A 12,247-nucleotide genomic window follows, 5' to 3' on the forward strand; every position below is an offset into this window, starting at 1 on the left:
GCTTGTGCTCAGAAGCATTTTTACGGTAAAATATTACAACCCGTCACCGGACGACAGAACCCGGAAAGCCTGTACTTTGTCATATTGACACGTAAATGTTCATTAACATACGACGTCCACTTTTAATCATTTCGGATGGTATCGTTCTAAATGAACCAACGTCATCCTTAATAAAAAAATAAAAATTTCTTCGCAAATTGTTTCCGATTATACAACCGTGACACTGACACGAAATGCTAATTGAAGGGAGCTCTTCTTGAATGTTTTATTTTAAATGAGGCAATAGAATGTCAAGGCACCCCCACACGCCTCATACCCCAAATTCTAATTCACAAGAAAATAATTAAATGTCCCTTTCAGGTTTATGTTTGTCAGTTTTTTTTTTGTAAGTCATTGAAATGTCAAGTCAAGTGCCGACTTCTCCGACGTCATCTATATGGTGTATTACCATTACGGGCTCGTCGGGATTTTCTGTGGGTTGTCTATGCACTGAACATTCTTCGAAGGGCAGATCGCGAGTCTTACACAATATCACCCACTCAAGTGAATTCGTTTGGTTTTCTTGACGCACAATGGCTTATTCTGACAGAGACAAACTCTCTCTCTGTCTTGCTACTCCTATTCTCCCGCAATATGCCAAAGTTTTCCACACAAAGGGAGGAAAGGTTCCTTTCAAAAGCTCTAAAGGTTACAACCTACAAGATCACAACAGTTTCAGAGCTATTGTTTGGTGACAACAGAACATGATTAATGGCCAAAACTTTGCCAGAACATGTTCTGGAAATCAGGCCAAAGATGTGAGTAAATTTTCCCAGCACCATCTGAGTGTAATAGGGAAGCATCCTGTTTCTCACTCAAGTTCATACGAGGGTGCAGTTCAAATTTCCTCTTCGAGATTGATTGATTGATTGTTTCAATCAAAATCAATCTCCGGTATACTCTTTGTCGCCACGTCAAGCCTCCTTTTTGGAACTTCTGGGATCAGTCCCTTGACGAAATGTTACTGTCATGGCGGATCTGTTGGTGAAAAAGCAAAATAGAAAAGCCAAGAGTCGAATAGCTGAGAAGGAAAGCTTCAAGTAGTGGCTTAGTGCTGATTTGAAGCATCTGTGTGCCCACATGAGCATAGTGGCTAATGATGTGGGCGGGGCTTACTGGCAGAGCGGCCGTTTGCGCAAAAAGAATCGTTCCATTGGTGCCCTTTGTGGGATCCCATGAACGTCACAGCCAAAGAAAAACACTTTAAAAGGGAGTATTAGGTTCAAACCGAAAAGAAATCCATCCCGTACTGGTCCGCCAACCAATCACAAATTTTTAACACTCACATTTATACCGATAGGGAATGGAGCGTTTTGAATGAAACTAACCTAACATGTTCTGTCATTGGTCCAGAGTCTGCAACTTCTGTGGTGAGAGTAGGCGAGCAGGATGATGATCACATCATTCGCGAAGCCTAAATTACAGAGAGCAGAATATCTGAGCGAAAAGAACATTTAATAATTACTTGCATTCAATAAAACGCTCCAATCGGAGTCGGCCCTGTGGCGAAAAGCGGCGTTTCAATGTTTGAATGCGTTTGTTCAAGTGTAATTACAGCCCCAACTTTGCAGTCTGTAATTGCCAGAAATAAACAGTCAGCAAATAGTAAACAATTTTTTTTATAACAGTATTAATCATGATGTCCTGGAAAAAAAAAAACTGAGAAAAACACACATGAAAAATTACCACGTTTAAATCCTATAATTGTGCCATCCGAACAAATAGCCCATAAACAAAACTAATGTTTTTTGGGGGGAGGGATTGGATTTTTTTTTTCAACACAAGCAATTCAACAACCACCAAACACTCAAAATGTGTTTTTTTTTTGGTTTTACACCCCCCCCCCCCCAAATCACATGACGCATCGCTTCTCTGATTTCCACTGTAGTCATGATGGGATTTACTGTACCTGAACGTGATAAGGATGGATGGAGTCAAAAACAAGTCATTTCGCAAATAAGGTACACACGAGCGGCCACGGTCCAAATACGTTGGCGGCGCAAACTCGGTGATCACTTCTAATAAATATTGGAGTGTTTGGTGGGCGAGCCGAGGCCTCCCCGGTGGCAACAGCTGCTTGGATTCATTCAGCATTTTTCTGTTTAAATTCCCTCTGGACATGTGTGCCAAGAGCGGGGATGAATCATTCAAACAGAGTTTCAAAAGAGAAAAGCGTCAAAGAGAATACTATACAACGGCGCGTCGGCCCCACCCGGTCTGCTCGGGCCATCACACGGACTTTCGATGTCTTCACTGGACTTAGTTGGGAAGACGGATAGGATTTAACATCTGGAGCATGGGCACAAAAGAAAAAAAAGTTTCTTTTCAAGTATTGGAACAATACACAGAGTTGTTACAGTATGTGGGACAATAAAAACGTCAACAATAATCATGTTTTTTTTTGTTGTAAAGTTCTGCCAAAGAACTTTTGGCTAAACCGCAGCATGCAATGTTTTGACCTTTAAGCAATTCAAAAGAACTATGCGAGGGTTTTCGAGGCCGAGCTGTCACCATCCGCTTCCTCACTGCAGAGGCGAGTGGACGCATCCAAGTGGGTGCATGTTGGGTGTGCCAGCAAAGGAAGTAGCTCTCATCCTGTGCCACCTTCTGCTCTTGTTAGAGACAGGAAATGCCACCGTGACCCAACACTGATAAGAACAAGAAATTGAAACATATCCACGGCCGGACTATAAAAGACCCCGAAAACGAACGTTCTTCATTGTGTCAAACAAAAGGACGAATATCCAGTGCCACTAAGATAGCAACCCATCTTAGTAACATTGCAAAATTGCTGCAGTTCAACAGAACTAGTGCTGTCAAGCGATTAAAAAAATTGTGAGGTTAATTATGATCTGTAATTAATTGATCGAATTAATCCATCCATCCATTCATCCATTTTCCAAACCGCTTGATCCTCACTAGGGTCGCGGGGGGTGTTGGAGCCTATCCCAGCCATCTTCGGGCAGTAGGCGGGGGACACCCTGAATCAGGTGTCAGCCAATCGCAGGGCACACAGAAACGAACAACCATGTGCGCTCACACTCACACCTAGCGACAATTTGGACTGTTCAATCAGCCTGCCATGCATATTTTTGGAATGTGGGAGGAAACCTGAGCACCCGGAGAAAACCCACGCAGGCCCGGGGAGAACATGCAAACTCCACACAGGGAGGCCGGAGCTAGAATCGAACCCGGTACCTCTGCACTGCGAAGCCGACGTGCTAACCACTGGGCTACCGGGCCGCCCCTCGAATTAATCTTTATTTTAATATCATCTAGAAAGTGCTGAGAAAACCCCCATTTTTATTTTTAATTCATTACATTATTGAGGCAGATCAAAAGACAAACAAGTGGCATTATGCAAAAAAAAAAGTGCATTCCGAGCAATTCATTTGCTGCTGTGGTTGAGACTCATCCCAAGTCCTACCTGCAATCTTTAGTTTGACCACCAGGGTGAATATCACCGTTTTATTTGTTTTTGTAAATCCTCAAATAATTACAAAATAAAAATGGAACATCAAATCCATAAAAAGTGCTTCGGTTAAAATATCAAAAACTGTAAAAACACTTTTCTGAGCAATACTCAACAATGAACTTGCTTCGGACAATAAAAAAAATAGAGACTCTTAAATCACAGTGCTATAAATTAGCACACAGCAACTATGCTGACTTCATGCCTCATGTTGACCTCGAGTTCACTTTGATGAAGAGCTTTGCTTTAGCTCACTATATTGCTAACGCTTTCGGTGCCAACGTTCGCTGTGGATGCACTCGCGACTGGGTACTTTGCATTAATGTGGGAGCTGCTTCGGTGGTAAGCAAACTCCGTCTTACAAATTAGGCACAATACTCTACTTTTATCAATAGTGCCGTCAGGGCGTTTTTGGAATGTAAATTGTCCATTCATTGTGTACTGCTTACTTAGCCCGGCCAACTCCAATGGGAGCCAATCAGCTTGTGCTCAACAAGCCCAATCAAAATGACAGCTAATCAATGTCCGCTTCATGATGTGACTGTTTTTTACCCCACACTCAACCACTCGAACACAGGAAACCAACACATGAAAACGGATATTTTAAAAAGGCAACCCACCTACAGAAACAATAAAGGTTGAGATTTAAAATTTAGATGAACACAACAAAAACATAACGCGCTAAAGACGACTGTAATTATTTGCAATTAATGCGATAAATTGACACCTCTAAACAGAACATTAAAATATATATATATATATATATATATATATAATAGCAATAATAATTGTCACCATGTTATCAGGTTAGAGAGTGCCTAAAACGGTTAAACCGGAGATTCCTAAAAATCTGCAGAGGGAACCGAACCTTCCCGCAGCTCAATTTTTTTTTTCAAACCAGCCTCATTAAAACGCACCCGTCATCCTAGCTCAACCTACTGTACACCCTCAAGTTGCTGTCTAAGCTCTTTGTTTCAAGTGCAGCTGCCAAGCGAGGCAAAGTTTCCCTTCCCGCAAGCCTTGGCGCACGGAGACAGACCTTGCTTAGTGGCAGCGAGGTGAAAAGCCTCAACGTTTCCAATCTGATAAGAAAAAGAGGGTGCACGCAGTGGATATTTGCTGGTCCAGCGGCCGTTATCGAGATGAGATTTCCCGATTGAGCCCAGTCTGTTTGCTTGATCAGACGGCCGGCCCGAGGGCAAGAACAATGATGGTGGCAGCTGGTTGTTGTTGTATTGTATGCGCAGGAAAACTGCAGTTGCCACCTGAGATCAACCAGAAAATTACAGGCTGGGATCTTTCTGGGGGCCTATTGTGCTGGAGAGGAAATTTATTTGTGCGCTGGAAGAGGACAGTGGAATGCCCAACTATGTAAAGTATTTGAAAAAAATTTGTTTGATGACTATAAATGTCCGCGCTTCCAGTTACACCCTGCAAAACAAAATACAAATGTAGTTTTAGAGGACAAAAGGAATTCAAAATAACATTGGTTGACGCCTTGTTGAGTTATATGCGGTGTTAAGATGCAAAACTTTTTTTTTTTTTAATAAGGCGACTCTCATGTCATGAAAGTCAAGTCGCAGTTGACTATTTTCTCCATCGCAAAACGGTATTTAAAAAAAAATCCTCTTCCTTGCGCAGGGACAATTAGGTCATGTGGAATTGTAGTTTAGTTGACTTAATTACAATACTTAGTGACCTTTTTTTTGCCCGCTCTCTCTTGCACTTGACCAATAATTCATTTATTAAAATAAATAAATACATAAATAAAATCTAATACTAAAACTAAAGAAAACTAAAAAAAAAGCTTTTTCGAAAAACTAAATGTAAAGAACAAAAGTCAAAATGCAATAAAAATGAACGAAAAATCTAAAACTATTATAACCCTGGTGACGGTGAGCGTTGTGGTGTCATAAACAGTCCTTTAAAAAAAAAAAAAAATCTTAACTGATTTTTAAATGCGAGTAAACCCAAATGCTGAGGCAAAATAAAATTATTATTATTTATTATTTTTGAAATAATATAATGATATGAAACAACTATATCGCCGCCTACAATCACAAAACGATTTCCGATCAGAAATGACGAAGGTCTAATGGGAGTACGGCCCAATGAAGCAAAAACTTAAATCATCGAACAGATGCTACGGACTGATAATTAAAATGCCAGAAATTATCTGTTGATAAAATATACCACAACAAACTGTGGCCTATTCAATTCGGACTCCCCCCGATTGTCAGATCATCTTCTTATCACCACACTTCAGGGGATTGATTGTATTTCCATCAACTATGACAGACGCTCAAGTTCCAGACCATTTTTTTTTTTTTTTGGTACCTAATGAGGTCTCCAGATGTTTCAACCGGAGCGGCTGCCAATAGTGTCCAGACATGCGCTATATCACCACGACTCTTTCCGTGCCTCTCCCTTCTCTGTCTTGCCGCTTGTTTATTTCAATCCCTCTTGAAGTTTTCTGTTCTTTTTTTTCCCCTGGAAACGAAATGAGGAATGTTCTGGAACGCTAACATCACACACTGTTGGCCAACTCCGGCTCGCACATCTTAATCTTCCCCACTGTGTACCCCTGTTGTCCAGCTGATACCATGGTAACTGAACTGATTCTGTTTGGGCTTTACTAAGACGGCACACACGCACACACACACACACACACACACACACACACACACACACACACACACACACTTTCCATGGCTTCAGGATACGATGCAGACATGACCGAAGCCAATCCACTCAAAGCGAACCCTTTACTGAACTTAAACCTGAACAAGTCAATTTTTTTCAGGAAGCCCTACATAACCGTTCCCAACAAGAAAGTGCATAAATCTGTAGCGTGTAAACACGTTTATGGCTCACGACTGAGACAGTTGGGCCTCAACCGGGAAAGTGACTTTGCCTGCCAGCTTGGGTTTTTCCTCTCCTACTGCAGCCACTTTACTCGTGAGGAACAGAGGTGGGAGTAAGTCACCTGTGCAAAACTGAAAACTCAAATCTTTAGGTAAGATAGTCCCAATTGTGGGCGGCCCGGTAGTCCAGTGGTTAGCATGTCGGCTTCACAGTGCAGAGGTACCGGGTTCGATTCCAGCTCCGGCCTACCTGTGTGGAGTTTGCATGTTCTCCCCGGGCCTGCGTGGGTTTTCTCCGGGTGCTCCGGTTTCCTCCCACATTCCAAAAACATGCGTGGCAGGCTGATTGAACACTCTAAATTGTCCCTAGGTGTGAGTGTGAGTGCGAATGGTTGTTCGTTTCTGTGTGCCCTGTGATTGGCTGGCAACCGATTCAGGGTGTCCCCCGCCTACTGCCCGGAGACAGCTGGGATAGGCTCCAGCAACCCCCGCGACCCTAGTGAGGATCAAGCGGCTCGGAAGATGAATGAATGAGATGAGTCCCAATTGTGGGCGGCTCGGTAATCCAGTGGTTAGCACGTCGACTTCACAGTGCAGAGGTTCAATTCCAGCTCCGGCCTTCCTGTGTGGAGTTTGCATGTTCTGCGTGGGCCTGCGTGGGTTTTCTCCGGGTACTCCGGTTTCCTCCCACATTCCAAAAACATGCATGGCAGGCTGATTGAGCACTCTAAATTGTCGCTAGGTGTGAGTGTGGGCGTGAATGATTGTTTGCCTCTGTGTGCCCTGCGATTGGCTGGCAACCTATTCAGGGTTGCCCGAAAACAGCTGGGCTAGGCTACAGCACCGTCCGCGACCATAGTTAGGATAAAGTGGTTCAAAAAAATGAATGAATGAATGAATGAATGAATGAGTCCCAATTGTGGCAAAAGTCCAACACAGACTAAATTTCAACACAAGTCAAGTCAAGCCAGGAATTGGACTTAGCACATCATACACACACGTCAGCCATTTTGTACTCAGTCTTACCGTACTTCTGCTAGTCAGCCGCAGTTACTTGCTCACACTATGCTGCCAAATCGGTATCTCAAGCCGACGCATAACTGACACAAAGTACAGGGTTAATATTTGACCGCTTATCAGTAAGCTAAACTGCGGGTATTATAGCAGGGGAAGAAGTCAAATCAGATTTGCCGACATCGACTACGACATAACATGCAAGGGAAAAATGATGGCTGCTCATCATGTTCACCTTCAAGTCCAATCCATCAGTGGGAGGCGATTTTTGAACAATCACCCAAGTTGGTGCACAAAGTCATAGAGAGCTGCTGGCGAGCTTCCATACATGCCTGCAGCGTTCATACATGACAGTGGAGTACTTACGGAAGTTCAGGCCCCTCTTTAGATTCTGGTCTCACCTATGGAATGCGTCTTTGTAGTTCAGCGTGAGTTTGGTCCCTTTGGCAGACATAACACGTGTAACGCGGCATAACTGGAGAGATTCCAAAACATTCCGCCTGGAGGAGGAAACACAGCTTGAGAGCGATCCATTTCAGCTGTGTGTATAGTCGAACGCTATTTATGTACATAATTATGTGTGTGCTGCGCATGAGCCACGGATCATTTATTTCCTTTGCTTACAGTTTACACCAGTTTCAGAAAGGCTCAAATCTAGGACCGCCAGCTGCCACCACGACCTTTTGGTAGTCAACTCATTCAATCCATATTTATTAAATGACATGACAAAAAAAAATTCAAGAAAATAAAACATACTTACCAGAGATGCTAATTATTACAACGTTTGCAGGTTGATATCGAAGTTTTGTAAGTTCTGTAGCAAGTTTTTGCTCTGACCAACCCGTCAGAGGACGGTCGCTCGAGGACTTTGAAAAGTAGCCAAGGCGGCAACACTGAGCAGTCGCCAGCGTCGTCGCACAGCTAGCTAGCTAGATATTTAGCTAGCTAGCTAGCTGTGCTGCATGCGTCCACTTTGCACGTAAACAGAGTATGACAAGTGGATTTTAGGTGTGCTGTAATTATTTAGACTTGGTGTATTTGGACAGAATAATGGAAATGGAAATCGTTTAAATTGTAAAAAAAAAAAAAAAAGCAAAAAGAAAATAAATAAATAAATAAAATCAAGATTAGGAGAAACAAAGAAAAACAAAAGACTCAAAAGCCACCAGTATCGACAGTACTACTGTTGTTACTGTTGTAACTACAGTACACAAATGAGTAACGACAAATAACTGGCGAGACAATGAGGCACACCCGGAAAAGACACAAGTGGCCGGAGAGAGCTGATTGGTAGACACAAAATGAAAGTTTAAAAGTACAGATTCATCCTGATCTTTCCTTCCAGCACAGTTTTTCTGACAGAGCACACAAAGTTCAGACTTGGAGGGTATTGGTTTTTTTGGATCAAGCTTTTTTAATTTTATGGCCTTACAAATCTGTAGCCATGTTGCCTTCACAGTTCCAACAAATCTGCAGGAGCGGTGTGCCAAGTCAGCCCCAAGACCACGTTGAGTCTGCCATTTGTTGTGATGGAACTATGTACTGGCTGCTCAATGTCTGGATGGACTTCATTTTGCTTTTCATGTCTCCACACCTCCTCGACTTCCCAGGCATTTACTACTTTTTAATTTAATTAACTTCCTTCCTATCCTTTCATAACACAGCGATGTTATCATTTCCTTTGTCATCTTATTTACATTATTATTCCCTCTACCACCTCTCCTGCCAATAATTTTGATTTATAAACTTCCATGTTCCCTCGTCAATTTTTCTCCCGCAATCATCGCACTCTGACACATATTCAGTCTTCCAAATTGTCGTTTGGTTCCAGCGCTGTGGCATTCATCTCATCCTTTTTTTTTTTTTAATTGATTTCAATTTTTTTTCCTCAGATGCAGCATGGAGTGGCAGCCAAAACTGCCGGCAAGGTAACAGAAGAGATGCTTCTCTTTGCCGTAAAAAGAAATTGCAGAAATGATAATACAGTACTGTAATAAATAAAAGCTGCAAATACTGGACTCAGCCAACAATTTAATATTGTTGGATGCATTCATGGGGTTATCTCGCCTCCTCTGTATTTCACATTGTGAAACAATGTTAATGCTATTATTATCGTTTCCTGTTACCGGCGGCTCGGCTTCATGGGAAGAAGACTAAAGGTCAGTGGATGTGCATCTGCCGGACTAATTGCTGCCATCCCGTCTTGTTTACTCACGTTGCTATTGTTCGATTTAGTTCAAGGCAAACAATTTACTCAGCTTTACAAGACATTTTGGACCAGTGAGTCAAGAACAGAGAAGAATTTGGTTCCAGCTCAAACAAAGACGGCACTCACGTGATTTCATGTCACACCTCTCTTCATGGTGACGTTTTTGAACGATACCGTTTGACCAACTCCAATTGGTGACATGGCAGTCAACCACGGAAAGTGGCACATTAATGTCGAAGTCATGAGGTGTAGGTAACACCGAGCTGGCCTCTTGGCACACACTCTTGTCACCTGGGGAACAACGATGCCTTCCGCGCAGCCCCCCAGGAACTCCTGGGAAACGATTGTTCCACTGTCGTTATAAAATTCAATACACACTTGGCCGTGCTTCCGAATCCAGCGGCGCAATGTTGGTAATCCATCATCGGAAAATTATGAATGGAGCCGAGATTTGACGGAGTGCTTTGCCACAGGCGATGCATTGTTGATGTGGGCCGAGACGCGTGTTGATCATTTGTCAGCCTGAGAAAAGTGTAGACAGAAAGACAGAGAGACAAATAGGGGAATGAAAAAAAAAACACTTTTGACTCACCACTCCAACGAAAACTTTGCAAATGCTATTTTGAGGCTGAGTGTCTGTCATGGGTTTTGAGAAACCTCATTCCTCTTCTGTGGCTTACGGCACCTGACAGACAGATGGCAAGGGAGACAGAAAGCAAGACAGATTGATAGTTCTAAAAAACTGAGACCAAGATGTGATCAATAATATTTACCTTTCACAGCACATCACCGCGGAAACCTCACCCCAACTGCGAAGCATGCTGGAAGGGGGCGTCATGGTTTGGGCGCGCTTTGCTAACTCACGACCTGGACACATTTCTGTCATCGACTGAAAAGTAAATCCCCACGTTTGGGTATAATATCTGTGCTATCAGTTTCAGAAAACCGCCTCTTGTTGACTGAGGCCCACATTTTTATGACAAATTTATGCAAAAGTGTAGGTATTCATATACTTTTTCGTGCATTTTGTGTCCTACATACATACCCGAAATGTCCCATATTCCAAGACGAAGTGACTCATAAAGTACGCCTGAAAACACACACATCACCTTGTGCGTTTTGTTGAAATTGGAGCCCGGCAATACAGAATCTCACTTTGGTTAATTAGGACTCTTTTAGTGCCGTATAAGCTAATAAGGGAGCAGCAGGTGCTTGTTTGCTTGCTGACGATCACAGATTGTTGATTGAGTCCCCATAAAAAGTGCTTGGAGTGCACCCGGAAGCTTGGAATCATTACAGACCTTTGCGAAGTTGGTCGCAAAGTACTGCATAAAAATACAGACTGTTGGCAGCCTTCCTTTCGTTCGTCTCGATGGCAATTCTCATTCCAAGTTTAGCGCTGAAAACATGAGCGATAGCATCGCTATTGCAAAAATTGGATTTGGATGAGAAACGCACACATACACACAAACGAAGAGAGAGAATATATGCATGTGTGTGTCTGTGCATGAATAATATATTCATAATCAAACAAGGGCCAAACAAATCTGGGATGTATTTATCTTCACGCATCGGTAAACGCTTCAACCAGCTCAATTTTCAACACCAGGGACTTCAGTTTGGATTGTTTATCTGACCCACGTATGCGTCGCTTGCCATGTTTGCACAGCAAGTAGGGGATGTGTACTCGTACACAACGATTGGGTCCTTTTTAATCTTTGGATCCATTTTGCAGATGGCAAGCGCTTGATGTTGAAGTGTTGTGTCGTTTCCCCGGCGGAGACGTTTTTTGATCTGTATCCAGCTGTGATGGCGGTGGTGCGTGTGCATGCTGCTTTGCAGCTGACAGGGGGGGGAACATAGATAACATCAGTGTTGGAATGCTGCACCCTTGTGGTGCTCTGCTCTGCTACATTTCTCAAACCTGATAAAGCAGCTATTTACCTCGAAAGAAGTGAGACGGAATTTGGGGTGTTTTTTTCCCTGCATTTTGACAGATTAGAAAGCCGTGTAGATTACAGACGGCGACAGGAGAGGGAAGCTTTTGAGATTCAAGATTTGTCCCAAAAAAAAAGCATGAAAGGGATGTGTGGTGCCAGCAAAAAAAAAAAAAAAACAAACAAAAGAAAAACCTCGTTTTTTTGGTGGTCCCCCAGCAACAACAGGACCCAAATCGGCCACTAAGTATGCCTTAGTCCAGGGGTGTCAAACTAATTTTTGTTGCGGGCCACTTTTGATTTACGTCTTCCCTTGGAAGGCCGTTATGATAGTGAAAACACAAAAATGTTTTCATCGCATTACTTGTAGGGGTAACAAAATTATTAAAACACATGAAAATAAAATCTCAATGTCATTTATAACTCATGATAATTTGAAATTTTCTGATTTTTAATTTTTTTTTAGCAAAGAGCATGCAAGTTGACACACATGATTTTCTTTCAGGGGCCCACATAAAATGATGTGGCGGGCCGGATCTGGCCCCTGGGCCTTGAGTTTGACACCTGTGCCTTAGGCTGCAATGATGGGCTCATTTTCGAGAGTGAATTTTTTGTTGTTGATTTAAATAGAACTGAAAGTGGACTTTCATATATATATATATATATATATATATATATATATAATTTGGATTTTCCAAAATTTTAAAAGTGT

Source organism: Hippocampus zosterae, chromosome 7 (assembly GCF_025434085.1).
Source record: "Hippocampus zosterae strain Florida chromosome 7, ASM2543408v3, whole genome shotgun sequence".
Lineage (NCBI taxonomy): Eukaryota > Metazoa > Chordata > Actinopteri > Syngnathiformes > Syngnathidae > Hippocampus > Hippocampus zosterae.